This window comes from Gopherus flavomarginatus, chromosome 14 (genome assembly GCF_025201925.1).
Source record: "Gopherus flavomarginatus isolate rGopFla2 chromosome 14, rGopFla2.mat.asm, whole genome shotgun sequence".
In the NCBI taxonomy this organism is placed as follows: domain Eukaryota; kingdom Metazoa; phylum Chordata; order Testudines; family Testudinidae; genus Gopherus; species Gopherus flavomarginatus.
In genome coordinates this window covers 6,941,477-6,966,686 of record NC_066630.1, presented here as the reverse complement: position 1 = coordinate 6,966,686, position 25,210 = coordinate 6,941,477, and the positions used below count along the sequence as shown (strand labels likewise).

At 55.5% G+C, this 25,210-nt stretch overlaps 1 protein-coding gene across 8 annotated transcripts in view; it reads right to left on the bottom strand.

The window, feature by feature from the left end:
* Positions 1-25,210, bottom strand: part of GSE1 (Gse1 coiled-coil protein) — a 349,718-nt gene that overhangs the window by 160,216 nt on the left and 164,292 nt on the right. The window contains exon 1 of one of the 8 annotated variants that reach the window (XM_050923217.1): positions 18,864-19,014. The exons of the other annotated variants lie outside the window; for them this stretch is intronic. The gene's annotated coding sequence lies outside the window, so the exon portion shown is untranslated. Of the gene's footprint in view, positions 1-18,863; positions 19,015-25,210 lie in introns of those variants that run through there. 8 annotated transcript variants of the gene reach the window in all.

The following is a 25,210-nucleotide window of genomic DNA, read 5'->3' as shown; positions in this document are numbered from 1 at the left end:
AAAATCATTGGAAGCTCTGAACACATAATGCAGCAATTCATAAAAAGGCTGTCAAGTCAGCAGTAAAGAGCCCTTCCTATTAGCCAGGGTGATTACGACAGGGAAGAGGAGCTGAATATTTCATCTTGCAGTGTCATTAACCAACTGAGAGGTGGTGTGTGTCTGGCCCCGGGTTCTAGGACTCTGAAGAAAAACCATGCCAATCTGTGCATTACAAAAAGACACGACGAGAACACACCTCCCCATGTTGCAGCGTGGTCGGGAAGTCTCAGAACCATCTCCCTGGGAAGGTCTGTGCCATGGTCTAGCAGGAAGGACATTCAACTGGGAGCCAGGACACCTGGGTCCTACTCCCAGCTCTGCCTGTGACCTTGGGGAAATCAATTCCCCTGTTTCCTCTGCCCTCCTTCGTTTGCTCATCTCTTTAGACTGCAAGCTGTCCAGGGCAGTGATGGTCTCTCTCTGTGAACCTAGCAGCACGGGGCCCCGATTTCACCAGGGGCCTGCAGCTGTTACAACACCACAAACACATCACCACCATCACAGGTCCTTCAGCTCTAACTAACCTACGTGAGAGTCCATTGATTCTCACAGGACCCACCCTCTACCTTAGCTGCATGGGGATGGGCACTGTGCTCCCTGGAAGATGGTAGCCATACAGCCCCTGAGAGCAGATACACAGCAACCCAGGGAGCGGTAGTAGGACATGGAGCCTTTCACCTCTAGATCAGGTCTCCTGTGGACTACAGTCTTTGCCATCTGCTGCCTGTCTGTGGGCCTGAGAGAGGCAAGTTGGCAGGGTCCATGCAAGGGACAGTTAGGACCCGTGCTGCCAGCATCAACAAAACAACCCAGGTAGGAACAGGTGACAGCAGGGAGTCCTCCCTCCCACCTGGAGTGCGCCACATGGGCTTGACCCTACTCTACTGACAGGGTAAACTAAAGCGCCAATGCCATCCTGGGAGGTTGGGGTCTAGGACTCCCACCCCAGTTCTCACTGGGATCACGGCCCCTCCTTCCTTCAGAGGGAACTCATTCAGAATAATGCTGCACCCAGCCCCCTGTGTGAGTAAAGCCACCTGTCCCCAGGCTGCCCATCTATTCCCGGGGGTGGCTGAAGGATGGCCCAGAATGGCCCGAGACAGCCGCAGCTTCTGCCCTTGCTGTGCCTTGAGGAGAGTTGCAGAGAGAAGGGTAGGTTGGAGCGGAGATGGAGTGGGACATCTCCCCTGTCTGCCAGAGCCCCAAGGGGGACTGCTGGCATCCGCTACATCAGTGGGGCAAGAGGGGACGTGGCACTGCACAACTGAGCAGCCAATTGAGCTGAGCCCTGGGGAGGCCGGGCACCTAGCCCACCTGCAGAGGGGCTGGTCCTCCAGGACGCACTGAGGAAAGGCATCTCAATCGCCACAGAGGCTGCAGGCAATCTACTCACTGGGTTTGCACACAACGTCAGGGCCAAGGGGTGACACAAGGGGCTGCAATATGGAGCTGCCCGCACAAGAGGAGGGGCCAGATCCGTAGCTAGAAAGAGGCTTAATCTAATGGTCTGAGCACAGACCCAAGGGGCAGGAACTCCTTGAGCAAATCATGGCCCTTGTGTGCCTCGGTTTCCCCATTTGCAAAGCGAGGAGGATCCTGGGAAGGCGGTTCAGTGAGTGCCTGTTTGTTGGGTACTTTGAGATCCTTGGGTAGCAGGAGTTTGGAAGCGCTGAGTGCTGTGAACACTAAGGCAAAGGTTGTCAGTGCGAGTCTAGTCCCAGAAACCCCCCCTCTTGGGGAGCACAGATTCCATGGGGGGCCCGGGACACAGATGGACACAACCAGCTCTAACCTCACTACTGCAGGCACGGGACAGCCCCAGCCAGACTCTGCTAGTCACTGTGCCTCGGAGCCCCCCAGCTGGCGCAGGGATAAGGGGAGCAGCCGGTGAGGCTGGAGACAGGGCCCCCGCTTTGTCCCCCTCCCCTCCCTTTGCTTGTGCCAGAAGCTTGACAGATCTATTGTGTCGTGAGCACTCGAGACGTTTTATCAGGGCGAGTGAGACAGGGAGAGCCGTTGTCCTGACCCCGTAATCAGTCTGAAGAGAAACAGAAGACGGCTTGTATCATCCTCCCAGGTCAGAGGCCAGGCGGAGTTAGCCATTACCCTCCAGCGCTGCCAAATTCCTGGGATTCACGGCCAGGCAGGCAGCTGCTGTCGCAGGCCCGGCCCCTTCCACTCCCCTCTAGGTCTGTAGGAGACAACAGAGCAGGTGCTGAGCAGGGGGCAGGGAGGCTGGGACCAAGAGATGGCTGCACCGACGGCCTGCCCTGCAGGCTTTCATCGACCCAGTTTAGACTCCCAGTGGAATTTTCGTTTTCGATCCTGTTCCAGTCCCTGCGAGAAGGCCTCTCCCCGCCTGCTGGGTGCGGGAATCTGGGGCAAAGGTCAGAGGGTGCCAGCAGCCCACCCACTTCCGCATGGCTAGAAGGGACCCCCGGCTTGGGTGTGCTGATCCTGCAGCCTGGAACCTTTCCTCACTCCTCTGGCGACACACGGCTGGGGGCAAGGTGTGCGGTTGCAATGCCCCCGCAGAGAACGGGCCGCGCTGATACCACTCCTCTTCACCGCCTTCCCGAAAGAAAAGGAAAGCCGCCTACACGCCGTATCGATGTTTTTTCCACCTGAAATCAGCTGTGTACAATCTGACCCTGTCCGGGCAGGGCTCCCCATTCGCACCGCGACCGGAGCACACACCGGGTGCTAATCTCTAACCAGGCATCAATTCTTAATGTCCCTGACATACGAGAGAGAGAAAGGAGAATTCATTCAATTAGCAGGGCTGGAGACTCTACCCTCGCCTGGTACCTGAAAAGGGCCAGAGCCAGGCACTAGCTGGAACCTCCTCACCCGAGACCCCCCAGGATCCAAAGTGGGGTTATATCCCTCTGCCCTGAAGAGTACATCCCAGGACCCCAATTCTCGCCAGGCAGGCAGGTTCCTCCTGGGTTTAGCTTCAGCTGGAATCAAAGAACTCCCTTTGCAAACGTGTGAATGAGGAAAAACAGAGATGGCTCAGGTCTGGCTGAGTCAGCTGGTCAGCCTCTGATCTGTGCGAGCCCGACCCACAGCTGGGGAGGGCAATCTAGCAGTTACAGCAGGGTTCTGGGGCCGGGAGACCTGTGCTCTGTTCCCAGCTCTGCCCCGGCTCACTGCGTGACCTTTGGACAGTTGCTTAGCACTTGATTTTCTGAGGTCAGTGGGAGCTGTGGGGTGGCTCATCTCCTCTGGCAATCAGGCTGCTCCATGCCTCAGTTTCCCTCTCTGTAAAATGGGGCTAAGAATTCCCACCCACCCCAGGGGGAGCTGTGTCGATAAGTCATGCTGGTGCCTGCGAAGTGCTTGGCCACTCTCCGAAAGAAGAGCTAAGTAACCTCGGCATTCGGGGGTAGATGCTGGTTAATTAAGCGACGGACTCCCCTATTTCCCAGCGAGGGGCGGAGCGGCAGAGCTCAGAACAGCGAGGCTACAGCTGCCTCATGCTGCTGGCTAAGAGAGTAGCTGGGGCGGCCTGGAATTGCTGAAAAAGAAACAAGGCATCTCTGAGTGCTGCAAAGCAGCCAACGTCACACTGGCCGCTGACCTCGATTTGGGAGAGTGTTCTGAGGCCGACGCAGCCCCTGCCGGATAACAGGCCCAGCCGACAGCCTTAACTGCTTCCCTTATACACATTAATTGGTTTAAATGGCTTCCCCGGGCCCCCTGCTAACGTCCCCGCATCACTGCTCCCCCGCTCTGCTACGGCGCCGGCAGGCAGCGCAGGGGTGTTTTTCTTCTCTCCCTTAATAAGAAGGGCACCAGGATCCTGTCTGCATTTGCGTCTCTCGCTGGAGGGCTGAGGCCGAGCACTAATTCTGGCACCCAGCAACGCTCTGAGACATGGACCACGAATGTTGCCTCTCCTCGGCCGCAGCTAGTGGGTCAGGAACTCTCCTCTTTGGCAGAGGCTCATTACCAGCTTTCTCCGAGGAGATCAGGGTGGGTGTGGGGTGGGAACAGGCCCTAGGCATTGCTCAGGAGCTGCTGCCCACGTGCCTTTGGCCACAATCCCAGCAGCCCAAAGAACACCCCAGTGGCAGCACCTGGCACAGACGCGGCAGCAGTGAATCAGCACGCAGGCACATGGCACAGGATGGGTGGGACATCTGGGCCTCTGGAATCCCTGTAGACTTGGTGTCTTGTTGCTGGTGCCCTGATACCACAATGATGGCCACATTAGAAAGCCAGAGATGGATCCAAACTCATCTCAGTTGGAGCTTCGCTGATCTCCGTGGAGTCCCCCCAGGGATGGAACTGGCCTCCCACATCTCGAAAGGCAAGATTTCCAGCAGTGTGGAGGAACACTGGGATCCCGAGGAGATGTGTCTGCTCAGCAGATGTGGGATTCAGGCCAGGAGCCCGTCAGGGGACGGATACACATACCCAGACGCTCGCTCACGAACACGATAAATGTGTCAATGCTCCCAGCAAGCAGACACACGCACACACGCACGCTCGTGAACACACACCCCTGAGGGGAGCAACATGCAAACACAACCGCTGCTGCACAATCACCAAACCAAGGGCTGCTGGCACTGAAGCCTGTGGGAATCCAGCCTGCTGGGGCCAACCCCCGCACTGAACATGCCCCCTCAAGGGGTGGAGAGGCTGATGGGGAGCAGACAGGAATATCAAGGGGAACAGCAGCATATAGGGGGGCATGCAGGCATCGAGGGGAGAGGGGTGCTCTCATTTCCCGCCAGCCCCGCTGCAAAGCACCAGCTGAGAATGAACCGTCCTGGCTAATGCAGAGAGGTGACGTGTACCCAAAGCAGGCCAGGCTAGAGGTGCAGTGTAATTAATTCCCTTCATCCGCTTCCCACTCCGCGCGGCCTCGGATCTGCTCCTGAGCGTTAATTATCCTGGCCTTTATTCCGCATCTTTCAGCACGTGAAAAAAGAAAGGAAGAAAGAAAGAAGGAAGGGGAGGCTATCAAGCATCATCAGATTATGTATGTGAGGAGTCAGACAGCTTGACTCTCAAGACATAATCGTTTTAATTGCAAACCCTCGTAAAGGCCAGAGTTACAAACTGTTCCTGCTCCCCACTCGTCGTATTAAAATCCAATTATTCTCTCTTGCCATGGGTCACTTTACCAGGCACAAAGATGGCTCTTAATCTGGATCCAGGCCTGACTTCAAGAGACACGTTAGCATCCAGCAGTGAAACACCTTTGTGCCAGCAAACTGCCAGGGTCCCTACAGGGATGGCAAGGGGACAATAGAGAGGTGCAGACAGGCCTGGACCGACCCCCCACAGCCAAAGGTTGTCCCAACCTTGGGCATGTCACTGCTGCTATAACAGGCCAAACCAACGCCCCTGACCTGAACTGAATCCCCAGGCTGCAGGGCTGTTTGGATCTGGACTGGGCCCATCGCAGGTTCCAGGCTCCACTCACTCCCTCACTCACACACGACTCCTGCATTCCCCCACAGCAAACGAGAGCCCCACGGTTCCTCTACCCCGCAGTGAGCGAGGCTGGAATTCACCCAGGCTGGCCTGGAGATAGATTGCCCGCAGAGGCGTTGGTGATTTCACAACCGCAGTAACTTCTGGATCCAAGGGCCAGCGTTTTACTCAGCCCATATATTTGTTTTATTACACAGCTTTATTTGCTGTAACTAAAAGCGCCAGCTCAGCCAGAATCCCCCTGGCCATGCTTCCAGATATGGGAACCATGAAAGTCGAGGGCAAGAGGCTAAATTCTGCTCCCAGTTAACTTCACGCATGTTACTCAATGAACCCTGGGGCACAAAGAGGCTCCAGTCCTCCAGGCAAAGGTTCAGCCTCCACCCATGTATCCCGGTTTTAGAGCAGCGAAACTGCTAGCGTCAACTACACCTGTGGGACTGAGTGCAAACCCCCGCCCTGCATCCCAGGTTTGACGTAAGAGCCATGCATGCTCCGACAGCCTGGCTGGCAGCGTTTAACAAGGGAGTTAGTTTCAGGGAGATGGACAGTCGTGCCAGATGCAACCCAGACTCCTGCCAGCAATCAGTGTCTTCATTAAGAGCTCCCTGTAAACAGGAGGAAGTCAGCCATCTTGGTTTCAGGGTGTGCGCAGTGACCTAAGCTGTGCCTAGAAAGTCATTTCAGGTGGGACAGTAATGTTTCAGCCGCTCAGAATCAAGAGCGCCACGGTAACATGTAGTTAAAAGGACAGACCCACCCGGCTGTCCCTCTCCCCTGCAGCCCATGGGCCAAATGTACCCAATGCGCGCACACTCCCACCAGCAGAGTATGGGCCCACTGGGATTGCACAGACAGACCCCAGGGGAGGAGAGGGTAACCATATCACCAAGCTAAGGTTTTATAGAGCAACCATCACTCGGGGACGTAGGTGCTGATACAGATAGTATTTAGCAGTTGTGTAGCACTCCTCTCATGCAAAGGGGCATACAGTTTCTCACAGCAGCCCAATAAGTTAGGTGCTGTAAATCGGATTAATTAGCCCTATCTCCCAAGTGGGGAAACTGAGGCACAGAGGTTAGGCATCTTGACCAAGGCCGCAGCAGGATTCGATTGGATGAGATTCGATCCCCAGTCCTGTGTTTATGTCCTGACTCCCCAGATGCAGCTATCCCGGGCATCCACACAACCTCTGCAATCTGTGCTGAGGCCAATGTGAGCTGAAGGACCGGACCCGCACTCTACCGCACAGGTGCATTAGGATGCTGTAGACAGGGGCAGCTCCAGGCACCAGTGCTGGGAGGTCCGCCGGTCCCGATGCTTCAGCGGCAATTCGGCAGCAGGTATGCCGAAGGCGCAGGACCGGCAGATCACTTGCAGAAACACCACTAAATCCGCCTGACTGCCGTGCTTGGGATGGCAAAAAACACAGAGCTTCCCCTGGCTGTAGACAGGTGCCGAGATGTTACGGAAAGGAATGCAGCCATTATCAGGGGAGCACACAGAAGGGACACCAGAACAACTCTCTCCAAGCAGCACTCAGCTAGGGTGGACAGCTACCCAGCTGCAGATCCTCCACACCCAAGTTCTCCCTCCCCCTCCTCTGCGCCTCACCTCAGTCAGCACCGAAGCAGTCAGGTTGCCTCATTCCATAAGCATGAAGGGGGAGGAGGAGGAGGAGGAGGAGGAAGGGAGGAAAAATCCCAGCTACTGGATTTTCTACTCAATTGCTGTGAAAGGAGATGAGAAATTGCCTTCCTGACCCAAAACCGAAGTTCACAGCTGCACTTCATTACAGATTCCTCTCTGAAGCCCAGCAAGAACGCTGCTCAGTAAGAGATCACCTGTTAGCAGCACCAGCCCCCGGCCTGCCTGGAAATCGCTCTGTGATTTTCCTGCCCCATGACCAGTGTCATGGCGGGATCATACATACAGGAGGGAAGGGAGGGCTCCTCTCTCATCCTGGGGGCTCAGACTGAACTGCTGGGATGGAGATAGGAAGAGCCAGCACTGGGGTTCATCTGCCTGGGAGCTCCAACCCCATTCACTGAACCCATCCTTCGGTGGAGAGCTTTCAGAAACCACTCGATAAGGATTGGCCAGACACGTCTGGTTTCAAGGCAGTGCTGCTCAATGCTACAAGGGGATCCCCAGTTCAACATCTCACTCCTCCTGCCCCATCCTTCCCTGGCCTGCTGGGGTTATTTAGAAGTGAAAGAGACTCAACTGCAGACAACAGCAGGTGGAAATTCCAGAGAGGTCAGGCCCAGATGTCCAGGTGCTGAGCACCCAGAATTTGGGCCAGATTTTCTGGAGAGCTCACCTCCCATTCAGATACCGAAATAAGGAGCAGATTTGCACAAGCGCTCAGCACCCACCGGGCACCCAGTGTGTGGAGCACAAAAATCTGGCCCTAGGGACGCGGCAGGCCTCTTCAGGAACCAGGTTTGGCCTGACCCTTGCTGGCAATGCCAGATTGCTCCCAGCAGCGCGCTCTCCAGTGCCTGGGGCAAGCTTGCGGCTCATTGGGGCAGGACCAGTATTTGGACAGTGCCTGGCACAGTGGGTCCTGGTGGGTCCTTTGAGCAGGGGGTTGGGCTAGATACCTCCTGAGGTCCCTTCCAACTCTCATATTCTATGATAAAAATCATAATAAGTGAGAGGACAGTGGGAGATCTCACCAACCAAAAAAGCTTCCTAATCCTTGGCCCTGTGCTCAGTATCACCCCCTTCTTCCCACACCATCTCTGCCCCCCGCCTCAGCTTGGACGGGGCTTTTATTGCAGCTGCATCTAAGGGAACTGCAGGCAAACTCGCAGGGTGGAGTGAGCAGACGGAGGTTGAGTTCTAGCTAGAGAGCTCGGCTTGACGAACAAGATCCTCACCCGAGCACTCACTGGTGCCCTCTCATGATGACACGGTGCAAAGGCATCAGGTGGGCATGGAAAGATACAGGTGGCAGCAGAGCAATGAGGTGGACGATCCCTTGATCCTCCTAGAGCTTTGCTGACTCCAGGCCAGCATCATACACCAAAGCAGCCCTACCTGGGTGGGACCGGCCAGCAGGGAGAGAAGTCGGTCCTTAGAGCAAGGTCCTCCTCTCAAAACGAGGAGCCAGCAACGCGTCCCAGCAACTGAGCACACAGCGCAACACAGGGATACAAAGGTGAGGGCCAGAGCCAGCAGTGCTCCCGGCCCACAACAGGGGAGCTGATCCTGCTAGCCCTCAGTGCACCATGCTGGCACCCAGGGGAGCATTGTGCACAGAGAGGCTATGTGACGGGGCACCGGGAATTTTGCCTGAGCAAGGGCTGCAAGTCTGGGCTCTTGGGATCCAAAGTCAAGCCCCCGGGTAGGTGCCTAGCGACTCGGGGAGGTTCTGCGATTGGAACAGGGCTGCCCAGCCGCACGCTCCCCTCTCCGCCTCTGCCTCTCTCTGCGCTGCGTCTCAACAGGCGCCTGGGGGGTGAATGCATTAAGGAGATACAAAGCAAATCAAACCCATTTCCGCCGCAATTTTCTCTATTCCATTATTGACAAGCTGTTTCTTGCAGGTGACGGCAGGATCATCACGCCCACCCAGCGCTGCTGAAGCACTGGCTGAGATGGGGGCCTGTGCCTCTCCGATCATCCCCAAGCGACATTCCCCACCTTGTCCCCCCTTCCTGCCCCCCCCCCCGATCTCTGATATAGCAATGCCATTGGGGGAGGTGCAAGCATCTTCTCAGCTGCAGGCTCTACAGAGATGGTGTGATACAACAGGAAGCATGCTGGGAAATGCACACCCCCTGAACTGGAGAGGGGCAAAAAGCGGGGCGGGCTGCGGGTTCGTAAAAACAGACACCGGGCTCAGATCATCAAACCCCATAGCTAAGGTGGGAGGGTTTGTCCAGTTACATCTTCAGCACTTCCAAGAAACAGGAAACAGACCAGATGGGGAGTGTGGGGGTACCCCAGTTTATCCCAGCAGCAGAGCAGCAGAGGAAACTGAGGCCATCTCACACAAGACCCAGAGAAAGTCAGCATTAGAACCCAGCTCACAGCTCTGCACATTAACCACTACACTGCAGTCCCTCTCTCGCTAGGTAACGGAGGAGAAACAGCCCCCAGAGACAGCTCGCCCCACCACAGCAAGCCCCTCCCCAGCCAAACTCAAGGTCACATGGCCACAGTCTGCCAAAGGGGCTGAGGAAATGGGTCCTACGGCCGGCGAGGCGCCCGCAGAGTCTGTTGTTAGCACCATGCCAAACCCAAAGTGGCTGCTTCTAAACTGCAATCCAATAAAAGCGCGGCTTGTCTATTTATCATCCTCAGGGCTTTTTATCGCCGTGCAGATGGCTGCTACCTTTGGAAGGCACAGCAGTGTGCTGGCACACGCCTGCCTCGCAGAAGCCATGCTCAACAGAATCTGTGCCTGCACCTGTGTCGAGCAGCCGCCGCTGACTGCTTCATCTCCGCGTGTGATGAAACCCTAGAGGAGAGCTACCTGCTAAGCAATAATTCAAAGGGTTCAACAATACACGTTTATAGGCCAAGCCCCCAACCAGTCGGGGGTTTTTCTTCTGCTGCTGCCTAACACCGGCCTGCTCTCTATGGCGTAAGCAAGTGATGAAACCCAGCCAGTAGCAATACTAACCCCGCTCCACTGATGTGCCAGTACCAGCAGCCTCAGCACCTGCCTCGTGGCCTGTAATTACCCCTTACGCAGGTTTCCTCTTCAGAGGAAACACACAGCAGCAAAACCTGCTGCCAGGCTGGGCAGAGGGGCAGTGGGTGGGATCCAGCGAGCGGGGGGCGGGAGAATGCGTGTGTGTGTGTGAGAGAGCGAGAGGGTGATTAAAGCCGTATTAAGTGTCTCTCTAAACGCTGTAGAACACCACACCTAATTATCCAGCCATAGTTAGATGCAGGGGAGGATCAGAAGAAGCACCCCAGATAGCGATCACATAATGAAACATAATGTGCGGTGAGACCCGGTGCAGGGAGCACATCGAGGGCTTTAATTAAGAGACGGGAAAGCCAGAATTATAGTCGCAAATCCTGCCCGTGAGCCCAGCATAGCGAGGCAGGGGCAGGCAAAGGGTTCAAAGTAGCTCAGACTCACACAGCAACACACCACACCACACACACACAGCAGGGTACACTATACACACGCTCCACACACACTGTGGACACACCCAGACATAGCGTATGTCACTGCACCGCCTGCCCGGGCCCCTGCAGCACAGCACAACATGCACAGAGACACAGCACAATCCACACTCACACCACACCAGACACATCCATTCCTACCTCAGTACCACAGCCATACTGCGTGCACCCACACACACCCCCCAAACACTCACATCAAACCCCTCTCCAGACATCTACACAAGTGACCTCTGGCTGTGTGCACACCCACACCACTGCACCCTCCCACACTGGAACACACAAACATATAACACAGTGCTCACAACACAATCCGGCCCAGAAACATTCCCACCAGCTGTATTTTCAAACACATGCTACAATAATCACTCAGCCACTGACACACACCAGAACACAGCCATACAGAAACACACACCAAACACTGACCTCCACAGACAGCCCGCTCTCTCACATTTGCACACCACAAGACCTCGCCCATAAGAGCATATGACTATTGGGGGGTCAGGAGCCCAGCACCCCCAGTTCCTGGCAATTGATGCAATGGTGTCTCTCTCTCAGGGAAGGTCAGGGAGGGAGCGCTGAAATCTCCTACGCCCGGTGCTGAAGGTGGCCTACAAAAGGATCTAAGAGGTAGTCTTTAAAGGAACAGGCTGCCCTGCGGATGCTCAGGGTCAAATTAAATGAGCCATGAGCTGCATCAACAAAGACCAAACAGCAGTGCTCAAACAGAGGCCATCCCCGCCCATTGTAAAACAGCCAAGCTGCTGAGACCGGGCTAACGTTTTGGATGGGTGTATCTGAGAGGACACAGGGCACTCGAGTGACAGCAGCCTAGCCCCTGGGCCCCGCAGGCTCTGCACAACTGCTCATCCATGTAGCCAGGTGCTGTCTCACCCCGGTACCTGGGCGCCTCTCTAGGATTTGAGCCCTTTATTCTAAACCAGTGGGAGCAGGGGCAACAATCAGCCTGAAAATCTGCCTCCCTCAGGCAGGCTTAGCTGATCGCTCACGCTGCAGAGAAGGCTCGGGCTGCTGATTTGGGGTATGGGGCAGGTCCTGTTTTTGCGCTCTATTCACAGCGACCCGATGGCACAGCAATGCCAGGCAGCCCGTGACACCACCACGCCATGGGGAGGGAACCAATCCCATTCTCAGCATGGAGAAAGAGCCCCAGCACTAAGGATGCCGCCCGGTGACCAGCAGTGTAGCACTTCTTCACCTCCAGTGCCCTCAGATGTTCCTCATTTAGTCACAGTTTGCCCAGTGTCTGTCTGTGTCCTGCATTTGTGCAGCACCTAGTGCAACGGGGCCTGCTTCATGACTGGGGCTCCTAAGCCCTATGACAACTAAACTAATCAACAGTAAGTATCCCAAGCGAAGGCCTTCACCTCCCTGGCAGCCGAGTCCCCAGCCAAACCCATCTCCCTGTCAGGATGGTTGTTCCTGCTACCAGCCTAAATCAGAGCATAGGGGATTTCCATTTCTATTTTTTTAGACGTTCGACAGATACTATCAATGTTTATTTTTCATCATGCATTTTAACTTGTATCGATTTCAACTCTTCTGGGAAATGCTGAGGGGGTCAAACACTGGGGTGGGGGACAGACAGTAATTACTTAATGACAGACTCAGAGATTCAAAAAGTTAAAGCTTAATAACCATTAAAACACAAACTGTCAACCTCACACGTCAAAACACACAAAGCAATCTCCTTCAATTAAAGTTCTCAAGCAGCATTTTTCTGTCTTTGCCCATCTGTACATTTCAGCAATCATCAATGGAAAGAGTTTTCATCGGTTTGCCTGTGTTCGGCGAAATCGACACATGTATTTGGCTCCTTCTTGCTCCCCTATCCAACTTGTCCATATTGTTCTCACAAAAAGGAGCCCAGAGGTGAACGCAGCATTCGCCCTACAGCCCCTGAGAGAGAGAGAAACCATCTCCTGCCTCTCTGCACCCATGATTTACATGCTGGGCAACTGCTGAAGGGACAAACCCTCTGCTCAGCTGTACTGACATCACTGGGGTTGGGCTGCTATGATCTGTATTGCAGTGGTGCCGCATTGGGCGAGGCACTGCCCCATGCACACCCTGGGTTCCTGCCCCATAAGCTTGCAATCCAATCACAGTCTGCATCATTGTAAGAAAACTCCACCCTGTTGTACTCTTGGCAGGGGGCGGCAGACAGTCTGGTAGGATGTCCCCACTAGCCCAGCCTAGCCGGAACTTCTCCATCAGGAGTCAGGGTCCCCGGTGGCTGGGGATACGATACAGGCCAGGCAAGCAATGACTGCTCAGCACACGGCACTGGTCTCCCCTAACCGCAGCCCCCATGAGCAGAGCGTGCCTGCTCCAAGGGCTTGGCCTCTACCTGGTGCATGCCTGGGGGCCCAGGGCGGTAACAAGCTGCTGGGCTTTGCCTGGCAAGGATGCACACCTCTGTCCCTCTCCCAGCCCCACCAGGAGCTGCTGTCCAGCCATCTCCCATGGGTATGTGGGGAACACACCAGCAGCATTCTAGCTCAGCTCATTAGCATTCCCGGGGAGAAGGGGGGGCACTGCAGTGGCCTCTTGGCGCCACACACTGCTGGCAGATGCCATCTTCTCTGTTCCCTGGGGAGGCCTAGGTGAGCAGCGGGTCTCAGGGTGTCACGGAGTCACCGGGCGATGCTCTGGAACTGCTCCCCATCAAGCCAGTCAGGACTTTGGGGAGCCTCCTCTCCCTTGGAGCAGACTTGTTCAGGGCAAGAAGCTCACACGGCTTCACCTCCTGGGTCTCTCCTTGGAGCATTCAGCATCCTCTGCCCCTCCGTGTGCTTCCCACAGTGAGCCCACCCCAGCGGGGTCCTGGGGAAGCCACCGGGTTCTGCACCCCCACTTTGCAGTCAGACGTGACTCTCAGCCAGCCAGTAACACAGAGGTTTATTCGATGACAGGAACAGGGTCTAAAACAGAGCTGGTAGATACAGCGAACCGGACCCCTCGGCTGGGTCCATTCTGGGGAGCAGTGAGCCAGACCCCCAGGTCTGCCCTCCACCCTCGACCCCAGCCAGCTCCAGACTAACAACCCCTCCCAGCCCCTGCTCTCTCCTCAGCCCCTTCCAGGGCCAGGAGGTCACCTGATCCCTTTGTCTCCAACACCTTCAGCTGGCACCTTTGCAGAGGAGGGGCCCAGGCCATCAGTTGCTAGGAGACAGAGTGTCAGGCATTTAGGTGCACTGGCCCTTTGCTCTGCCAGATACTTAAGAACTGCCATGGGGACACTGAGGCACCAACACAGTACTCAGAGAAAACATTAAGAACTTTCCCAGTTCGTCACACAGGGTCATCCCCATTTCTGGTGGCGGCTGGTTCCACAGCCCCCCACTGGCTCCCAAGGCCCCGTCAGCACCAGCATCCCCAGGGAGAGGCAGCAGGGAGGCTGAGGAAGGGGACCCTGGGGTACAAATGAGGATCCCGCTCCAAGCGCAGCTTCCTGTGGGGACCCCTCCCACACAGCCCCCAGCCACGAGGGCCCATCACCCAGGCCCACCAGAAAGAGGCCTCAGGCAGTCTTGCCCACCCTGGCACCTTTGAAATGCATGGCAGGTGCCTGGCGGGAGGTGGCCGCGTTTGAAGTCCCGTTCTTGGCATGTTGACAACTCCAGACTCCCGACTACAAAGCACAGCCGGAGGGGAGGGGCGGGGTGACCCTCCCTTCTTTGCATGCTGTCTTTTCTTTTTTTTTTCAAAGCTCTTCAGAACAAAGTACACCCTCTCCCTCTTCAAACTCGCCATCTGCTGCACGGCTTGCGGCTGAGCACCGCAGACAGCCAGAGCCGCCCGGCCCCTCTCCCTGCCCAGGCAGATGGTGTCAGGGGAAGGCTAAGCCCCTGATTCTAATGCCCTCCAGTGAGGCAGGTCACCGGGGGTCTATCTTCCCTGACCCCCATTCTGCTAGTCACATTAATTATCCACCATGCCAAACAAACAGGCTTTCCTGGGTAATTGTCCAGGACCCCACCACAGCCTTTAACTTCTGAACCACACTGACCCCTGCCACCCCTGGCCTCTGACCTCCACCTCAAGTGGCTTTTCTGCAGCAGCCGCTCCCCTCCCCTAACCCAAAAAGAGCAATAAATCAAACAGACATGACAGGACAAGGCGGGGGGGGGGATTCCCTCCCTCCCTTTGTCTAGCCTCTGCCAGAACAGTTCCAATGCCTTATCGCATGCTTAAGGGACTGCATATGAAGAGGCACCCTGGCGAGGGACCCCGCATGAGCATTTTCACACCTGCAGTTCTGCACATGCATTTCTCACATCTACATTTTTGCACACACAAAAATGTTTGCTGAGGGCAACTGTCTGAGCAAACAGCTGGAGTTCTCACTACCCTATTCGGAGTACGCAAAACGTCCTGGCGTATGCACAGTGGAGGTTGTGCCCAGCCAGAAACTCAGGTTTGGGGGGAGGAGGGAAGGAACCATGTTGCCAAATACTGCAAGGGTCACTGCCCCTGAACATTTGGTCCGTTGACCAACCCGGTTAGGTCAAAGCGAACAATATCTGCACTGCGGAGCTGGCTGGGTTTGTGGTGGTGCTTGGTTTAAAACAAAAACAAAAAACAACCAACAATACAGGAACAAACAGTGAGAAAACACCAATGCAAGTCAGAACAAGAGCCCCACAGCCATCCTGCACGGCTGTCCCTGGGGTGTGCCCGCGCGTCACATGTATTTATGTCTGTGTCTAAGAGGCTGCAGTGCACTGGGGGGGCTGGCTCTGGATCACCGTCACTATCCTGCCATGGCTCTGCCGTGGTGCTGCGCACCTGACACAGCTTCCCCACCCTGTTGGTTCCAGCCAGGAAGGGCTGACAGGGAACGGACACCCACCCAGACCACAACACAGCTGCCGGGCTGGCCATGACACTGCAGTTCTCAGCCTAACTCAGGGTGGGGGCAGAGATGCCAGGCTGCAGCCAGGCTGCAGGGACACCTCTGTGTTGCCCCAGCCACAGGCAGGGCTGGTGGGTGAGATCACCCAGTCCCCCGCGCGCGCCCGCCTGTACAGCTCCCCTCCGTGCCAGGGGTTCAGAGCAGAGGGGAACCCCAGAACCGGCTGGGGATTGGGGATGTGAAGCGCGAGCCTGCCCTAGTGCTGCACAGGGCCAACACACCTACCAGCCCCAACCCATGCAGTGCTGAGCCCCCTGGACCTGACTGGTAGCCAGCCTTAACTTCCTCCCTTCCCCTCCCGGGGAGACTCAGCCACCCCTGTGACCCACCTGCCTCCCGCACATCCGGGTGCCCTCAGAGTCGGAGGAAAGGCTGGGGCTGTACAAACAGGGCAATGACCTCTGCCCAAGCCCGGCTGTGGGAGGAAAGGGCAGGGCAGGGCGGGGACAGACGGACGGGGCAGGGCTTTATTGCCTTCATTGGCTCTGCAATGCCTGGGGACAGACTTGGCAGCAGCCGCATTTAAGTAACTGCTCTTCTTCAGGTCTCCCTTTGGGGGCCGGGGGCCCTCGGCCTCTTACTGGTCCCCCAGTTGGATTCTTCCCTTTTGGAGCCCTCTGGCCCATGTAGCCCTCAGACGACCCAAGGCACTTGGAAAGGGCGACCCAATGGGGCCACGCAGCTCAGCTCAGACAGTGACCGGGGGGGGAGGGGGGGGAAGAAACCGGTCATGGCCTGTTAATGGGAAATTTCATGGGTGTGGTAACATGTGAACCCAGCTGGATGAAGTGTGCCCCGGAGCCATCTGCTCACAGGCCAGAAGTCGCTGGAGACAGCCTGAGCCCAGGCTGCTGGAGGTTTCAGCTGCGCTGACCTCATCATTAAAAACAGTTTGCAAAAGCAGATGTCACGCCCTCGCTCCCCTCTCCCATTGCGAAGCAGTCGGGTCGGTTTCCTCCCGCTACCAGCGGGCAGCTCAGCACAGGCTTTCAGCCCAGCTGCCACGGCAAGGGCACTGGAAAGGCAGGAGTCTGGTCAAAGGGGAAACGAGACCCCAGGTCTCCCAGCTTAGCCAGTGTCTGGGACGTACGCCGCCTGGGCCTTCCAGCCAGCGGGTGAGGAGGCGGGCAGGGTGCAGACTGGGGGAGGAGCAGCAGTTTAGGGCACTGCAACCAGATGCTGGAAATATACAAAGGGGGACTGCCTGGGGCATGATGAGGTGAGGCCCAACAGCAGCCCTTTCCTTCCCCAGCTCCCACTCAGAGGATCAAGCTGGGTCACTGTCTCTGCCTGGCTCCCAGTGGGTTCCCCTTGTGACCCACACGCCCAGGAGCAAGGCTTAAACAGCCGCTTCCTCTGCAAACCCCAGGACACACAGCGAGCAGGCTCCCGGACACGTGCGCCTGCTGGCCCTGGGCGCCCGACAGAGCTCCCCGGCAGAACTCCTGCTTTCACGCAAGCTGAGGCAGTGGTATTTAGAGAGCTTAATGTGACTCAGACACAGCCCGCGGAGCTAATTCCCTTTGCACACACACACACACACACACACTGGAGGCAGAGATACGGCCCCCACCCTTCGAACAATCCATCATGCACTGCCTCTTCTCCCCCAAGGGAGAGCAGCGCCCTGGGGTCAGCGCAAGACCCTGCTATGAAATGCCTTTGTGTTAGCGACATAAACACTCAGGTACCTCCCATCCCTATCTCCCCAAGCTCTTTACCCAGGAGTATCGTTACAGAGCGGGAGCTAAGGCACAGACACAGCGTCTACTCCACGAAGATTCTCTCCTGCTGACGACAGGTGGAGAACGTGGTTTAGCTGCAAGCATTGTTCAGAACAAAGTGTGGTTAGTGGCTTCTGCTAAGGGTGCTGATCGGGCGTTGTCCTGGGCTGCACTTGCAGTTAAGCCCTATTCAGCACTGCAGCTCTTGTCAGCAATGGGCAGTCTTCCCAGAGTAGGCAAGAGAAGGGAGGGGAAGAGACTGGATCGAGGCTACAGAGGGTGTCAGTAGCAGAGCAGAGGCCAGAATCCAGGTCTGCATCTGACCATGGCTACAAAGTGTGATGAGTTACCATTCACGTTCCTCCGCACATCCAGTTCGCTTCTGTGCTCCGCTCTCTGAATCTGCATAGCTCAGTGACTGCTCTATGCTTCCCCTCTGGCGTGCACTGTTAAACAGCTACCGCCTTCCACCCAGCGGGGACTGCCCTGCGGGGTGGGTAGAGCCATCCTTCTCACAGCCTTTCTCAAAAAGGAAAGGCACCGTAGGAGCAGGAGACACTATTAATTCCACAGCTAATGAGGAGGCCAACCCGGAAACCCAGCCCCTGAGCTCTGGGAATGTTGGGCTCTGAAATTCGGAGCTGGCCCATCTCCGTGAGGTGAGGTGGAACCGAAACCCTAGATCCACACCCCTTCCCTTTTGGACCACTCTGAACTGTGGCGTTTATCCCTCTACCACTGGAATCTGGATCTCAACAGCACAGCCTGGGCCTGTCTCTTTTCATAAAACAGGGCCTGGAAGAACCGATGCCAGAGCTGCCATGCTTGGAGGGCACGAATGTCCAGCGCTGGGCAGGAGGCTGGGATGCTGGCAGCAGAACCGCCTTGCCTGATGCTGCATTCAATGGATGCCACTCACGTGGACCCCGAGCCCATCACTTCCATCTTAGGGTTCAAATCCCAGTGCCGACTCTGCACAGCACGGTAACAGCTACCTCTGTCATCACACGCCATATTAGCCCAGATCTGCTATTTCTAAACCAAGAGAGCGCTCGTCACTCTTTGGATTTAACAGCGCCTCGACTCCAGCCCACTGCTCCCTAGGAACGCTACGCAGGGGACCGATCTATCAAACTGGCCCAGACTTTAACACAGGCTCAAACCCTATTTTAATCTGGGCCTACAGAGTGGCTAATGACAGTGCATTTTGGACTCATTAAAATTCATTCTGCATGATTTAGGACCTAATCTCGGTGAAACTCCACAGTGCTTTATTAATAGCGCATTAGTGGATAATTCATGCATTGGGATGAAAAATCATCCTGTGTTATTTTATAGAGGGGGTGGGGGAGAGCAGCAGGCAAGGGGGGGGGGAGGGGGGAGACCTCGGCTCCCATTCCTCAGCTCTTGCCAAGCCTCCTGCACCTCCACTTCGCCGCGGCATCAAGGAAATGCAGCAGCCCTTCTGACAACTGCCACCACTCATTAATCTTGACGAGTTTTCTGCTGAATATTCTTCCACAGGCTTTCAAACCATTCACTAATTGCAATTAATCACTTACCGAAACAGATGTCAGGAACAATGGAATTTGGAAGTCTGGAGGCTTGATAAAGCTGTCAGAGGAGAGCGCCTGTGTGGTTACTGGTGCCAAGAGGCGCCCGCAACACCTTCCCCGTTCCATTTGTTCAGGGGAGCAGCCTGACCCCTCGCTGCCTGCGATAGCATCTGTCAAACTCCGCTCCACAGCAGAGACAAGCAAAAAACAGGACAGTGTTGGAGTGACAGTCTGCACCCTTGGAGCTGGGGAGGGCCAGGGGGCTGCAGGGACCGCACTACACCCTCCCCAGAGCAAACGGGGCGAGAGCCCCATCGGGAAGCCTGTTCCCCCTCCTCCAGGCAGCAGAGGAAACTGCTTTTAATCTGGTGCTTTGCCCCTTTGGATGGCAAGGGGTCAGCTCCTAAGTGCTGCAGCAGAGAGTGATCCTACAGATGTGCCAATAGGGGGACGGGGTGTGGCCTCCCGCAGCCCGCCAACAGCTCTGGGTGACTATTGTTTGCCTGATGATGGCGCCTAGGAGCCCTAGTCACAGACCAGGCCCTGCCGTGCTAGGCGCTGTACGAACAGACAGCAAAAAGGCACCCCTTCCCTGAAGGGCTCACAAGTCTAATACAGCCGTTCAGACCTTTCACTGTCGCTCTCCAAGCCAAGGGAAATCTGCCCGACTTCAGTGGCAGCCCAGGGCCTTCTGCTAGCTCATGAACAATGCACGGTGCTGGTGGCTGTCTGGCTCTACTTTGAAACCAGAGATGGGCCCCACCCAGATCCGAACACCCCCCCAAAGCGTGGGGGAGACTGGAGCTAGGGCTTGGGGGGCTGGCCCATATCAATATGGGAAGGCCTGCTGCACTCACACCTTGCATGGCTCTGAGCAAAGAACCAGTGAAAATTCTGCAGCTATGACCCTGTCTGGCTTTGCATTCTGGGGTTTGCTCAATGAGACATTCAAATCCCACACAGCCACGCCGCAGGGTGCCGCCACGCCCCAGCATCAGCCCCTCACTCGTGCTGAACAGCTCAGTCCAGGGTGGGTGCTGACTCCCTTTGCCCCTCCTCCAAAAGGATTCTGAGATGGATTTTGTATCTCCCATGCAGGACACTGGCTGGGAAAATGCCTTCCGCCCCAGCAATCCCTTCGACAAGTGACAGCAGGGAGCGACACACCCTTCTGCTCTGCTCCGCTCCCCGGCTGCCATGGGAGGCGACAGCGCCCCCACCTCTGATCTTCAGGAGAGTGTGGTATCTCGTATTGATCAAGAAACCCACAACAGCTCCCCCAGGGGCACTGTGTACATGCGCCAGGCTCACACGGCAACCGCACACATTCCCCATGGCTGCCAGATGCTGGATTAGCACCAGCAGGAATCCAGCACTCCTCTGGAGCGGCCTCTTCAACGCTGTTTACCCATCGCAGATGAAAGGTGCTAGATTGACAGCTCTGGAGACTGAAGGCTTCTCTCTGCCCCCATAGCAGGCACAGCCTAGGCAGCAACAGCCCAAGCTCCCTCCGAGCCACCCTCTGCCGGGGAGCATCATCCCCCACCACTAGGGCTGAGAAGGGAGTTCGGTGTCCAGGCGCCTGCCCCAGCAGCATGGGGCTCCAATTGGGGCCCATCACAGGGTGGGTTTGGGGACCTCTAAGGGGCAAAAATCCATCTGTCAGAATAACCTCCCAGCATCAGATTCTGATCTCTCCTGCTCCAGGACAGGGGCCGGTGCAGGAACGTCTCTGATGTTTGGGTTGGGGTCATCGGGCTGGAATGCAGCTGGTTTTGGTGAGCTGGGACAGGACAGCTGTGTGGCTTGATTTCAGGGCTGCCCAGAGGGGGGCAAGTGGGGTAATTTGCCCCAGGCCCTGGGCCCCACAGGGGCCCCCATGAGAATACAGTATTCTATAGTATTGCAACTTTTTTTTTTATGGAAGAGGCCCCCGAAATTGCTTTGTACCAGGCCCCCTGAATCCTCTGGGCAGCCCTGCTTGATTTCCATGCCCAGGACTAATCTCATGCCTTTCACCCAATGCTCCTCACTTTGCTGTGCTCGTTCGCTCTAAAAGACAGCGTCTGAACGTACCTGAGGTCCTGGCACCCGAGGAGGAAGGATTAAAAACAGGCCCCTGTACATTAAGTCTATTGACTATGCTGCATTTGCACAGGACCCTTCAATAGTGCCAATGCACACGCAGACACTTGCTGGCTTACAAGGCCAGGTGATCGACTTTAGAGGGACTTTACAGGGAATTCAGACGCACCCTTTGCTGGATCTGATCTCTCGGCCAATTCCTCTAGCTGCAGGGGCTCCAACCTGCCCCCCTTTTCCCTCCAGCCCCCAAAGCAGTGTTTCTTTGGGGCTGTCACCCTTTTGCACCTCTCTCTCTGTGTTCCCATTTCAGAATGGGCATTCACTCCCAGCAAACTTTCCTGGTGGTGACAAGCGCTCTCCCCAAACACATCTGCTTCCCCCATCGCCAGCAGGGCTCACAGAGGGGAGCAAGTATCCAACAGGATGTATTGTCTGCGAGACACCTGCGGCATGCAGTCTGCAGACAAAATTTATGAGTGCCACTGCCGCCGGACTGCCCCAGGAACAGCCTACTAAGGAGCAATGTTTAGTAACACCGGACCAAATTTGGGGAGCCATTGTAGTTAGTCAGAGATTCCCAGGACAATCGTTAGCAGACTTCTTTCTACAGCTCTTGGTCCAAAGTTGACATTCCTCAGTCAGCAGCTTCATTCTGCTGTTAGCCAGAGGCTAACACACTGTTAAGTTCTCAGCTTTTTCAGAAGGGTTAGATGGATCAGACACATCCTTTGGAAAATGGTGAGCATGCACCAATTCTTATAGACCCTTTCACAAGCTTCAAAGCACCAACTCCAGGGAGATCCTTTCCCTCACCACCAAAACACAGCTAGCTTTGGGGTGAGAGCTCCAGCTATCTCAGACAGCTCAGGAGAGGAAGTAAAGAATGCTGCCTCCAGTTAAAGGAACAGGGGATGCAATTAGACAAACTGGAATCTGCCCAAGCTAGCCAGACTCTTGCAAGATGGATCTTTAATTATCAGAATTGATCAGGGCTTTGAGTTTTCCATCTTATCTGAAAGTACCTCCCCCCCCCCCCCCCACCAGGAGCACGGAGTCCCCTGGCAAACAGACTTTTGGTGGTGAAAGAGAATTTCCAGCCCTGCTGCACAGGGCCTAGGCTTGCAACCAGCACAGCCAGGACACATGTTAAAATAAATATTCCGCAAATTTAATGTTCCATATGTATGATTTGGTGGGGTGATGATTTTTCTACTGATCACTGGAAGTGACAGCTGTGTGAAGAGCACGAGAAACAAAGACACCGACTGCTCTCCCCGTTACACTCTGCTAGAGAAATGATCGCCTGACATGGAATTGTAGCATCTGGTGGCTGTGGAATGCATGTGGAAGCAGAATGCCTGTTAGTGCTCAGGAAGAGAACATTAGAGATTCTGAGGGACATATGAAGCAGGTGTTCGCAAACAGCCTGTTCATAATAATTACTTTTAGATTGTTTTAAAGTATTTCAAGCAGGATCCAGCATGCGGTGGGGGAGAAAGGAAAATATAAAAATTAAGAGCTTGTCAATATGGTCCTGCCCTCGTTAAACAAGAGAGCGGGCAGCTGGCTCCAACCCCGGATTCTATTGCTCCAGTCCCCGCATCCTTACATCCAGATGGGATGGCTGTTCTGGGGTCCAGCCTGACACATTCGCACACATGGTAACCTGGATGTCAGATTGTTTCTCCAAAGCTGTCATCTATAATGCAGATTGGGGGTGGGGTGGGGGGTGATCAAAGGTATCAGCTCAACCATGAATTGTATTCATGCTGCTGATTATTCTCTTCCAAATCTCTGTCTTACATTCTGTGAGTGTGACACTCAGCCACCCTGCCGCCTGCCTCACCCTGCCGCAGTACTTCCCCTGCCCCCACAGAAACCAGGCTTCTGGAGGCAGTGAGTCTTGTGGTTACTGTGGGGGGAACTGGGAGCCAGGAGAGCTGGCTTCTATTCCCATCTCTGACACTGACTCACTGCGAGACCTTGGGTAAGTTACCTAAATGCTCAGTGCCTCTGTTTCCCCTGTCAAATAGAGAGAATGATACTGACCGACGTTTGTACAGTAACTCAGAGAGCTGGGGATGAAGAATGCTAGCGCAGTGCCAGACACTGTTCATTATTAAGGTGGGGCATTTACAAACAGCAGGTATAGCAGGCAAGGGTTAAATGACTCAGATAAGGTTCACTTGGGGCAACCAAAGCACCTGGGGATTTTGCACAGGCTTCCTGCGTTCTGTAGCTGCCTTGCACCAATCCTGCTCTGCAGGGACATGCCCGGGGACCTTTGCACAGACCTAGGGCAGCACCTGCTGGCTGACAAGGCAGGAGCCACAGTTCGGAGACAGATGGTGAGAGATCAGCCAAAGGGCACTGAAATCCCCAGGCATGTTCAATATTTGCATTTGATTTGCAAGACTTCTCTCCCCCAGATAAAGCCACTGTGGGAGCCGTGTCGGATTCAGTTAATAATTAGCAAACATGCAAATTCCCCCTCCCCGAGATAATAATAAATACCCCGATTTCAGAGACCAATGGGGCTTTCAATTGCTAGCAGCCTTTACTGGTGTAAAAATAAGTGTCTCTTATTTATTTAGCTCCTTTGAGAAGCCACATCAGTCCCCAAACAGTCTTTTACTGTCAGGCTACAATAGAAACCTTTATACACAGAGACGATACTGACAGCTACCCCCAGCACAATCTTTTATTCATGCACACAATATAAACTGTCTCGGAAACAAAAGGATTTAACCCGTCGCTGGCTGGGACGGCCTAAGGGCAGTGTTAGCCCACCTCGGGCAGAAGAGGCGAGAGGACATGGGCAATCATGCAACCAGGCGGGGCCATCGCGCTCGGGAGGGGTGTGGATGGATGCGGGCCTCAGGCTGGTGCGGGAAACTTGCTGCGCCCGCTCTCCCATTGGGTTCAACAGGGGTAGCACGTGCGACAGGACGAGTGGGACGGGCCTTTGCAGAGGGGGGGAGCGTTCAGCCACTGGTAGGTTAGAGCAGACCCAGACACTACCAGGCTCTACCATCTCCCCCCTGCCAGACCTGGTGAATCACAGGGCCTAGCCGGCCCCAAGCAGGCTCAATCTGCCCCCATGCACAGCATGCTGTGGCCAATGAGCAGCAGAGCAAACCACGAGCCACAAGGGAAGCCAAATCGCTAAGTCCCAACCCAGCATCCGGCCAGGCTCCGAGGCAGCCGAGTGACGGAAACAGCAGGGACAAAGGAGATACAGCAAGGAGCTCCAGGGTGCTTCAAAGAGGCCCTGGGCATGAACAGTGCTACCAACAGCATGACAGGCAGGCCCAAAGCAGAACCCCATCATGCCAGCAGCCCAAGCCCCACTTTGCAGTTGGGTCCAGACTCTGCAATGGGTTGAACCAAAATCCCTAGATCTAAATGTCTCTCCCCAGAGTTTGGATCCAGCTCTGACCTGTTGGGAGGTGGCAGGAACCTTGAGAATGTCCCAAAATCATTTGCTGAAACAGGTGTCAGGGACAGCCACTCTAACCAGTTCCCATGTCTGCACCCACCACCACAGCAGCTGGGCGTTGCATGGACGGCTGGCACCCACAAGGAAGTGATCTTCCAGCCCAGAGCATGCCAAGGCCTTGTCTACACCCGAAAGATGTACCGAGTTAACTGGCATAGAAAGAAACCAACTCAGAGCATGCCACCACTATGAAGACTACAGCAGCATAGCAAGGTCGGTTCAGCTACACTGCCATAATGTGTAGACGCAGTCTACACCTGACTCCTAACCTGTACTACATTTGCTGACCCCCTCAGAGTCCCGCTAATGCTCCCCAGTCCATATATACCAGCCAGCCTGCCTGCTCCTCTCCTCCCATCCCCAGCTCTGCCAAGCTACCCCAGGCCTGGCTTGCAGTTCTGAGCCATGCTACTTCAGTTCTGGGCCCCTAATGATTCCGGGTCATGGATGTCAGGGACTCGTTTTCAGTTGTGACTTTGGCCAGGATTTGAACTCAGCTCTCCAGAGGGGTAAGGTTAGTGCGTTATCCCAGCACGCCACCTGGAGCCCTGCGGTTCGGGCTGTGGCATCAAGAGACACTGACACATCAGAGCATGGACAGGACAGCGTGGGGAAGGGGAAGCCGGGGAGTGAGGAAGAATTCAGGGGGAGACCATAGATTCCAAAGGACGGGCAGAGTCTCCTGGAGAAACAGGGGGGGTTCTGACCGAGGTCTGGATGTTAATTGCCTGGTGGAAAACATGAACATAGACCATCCCCCCCACATCCT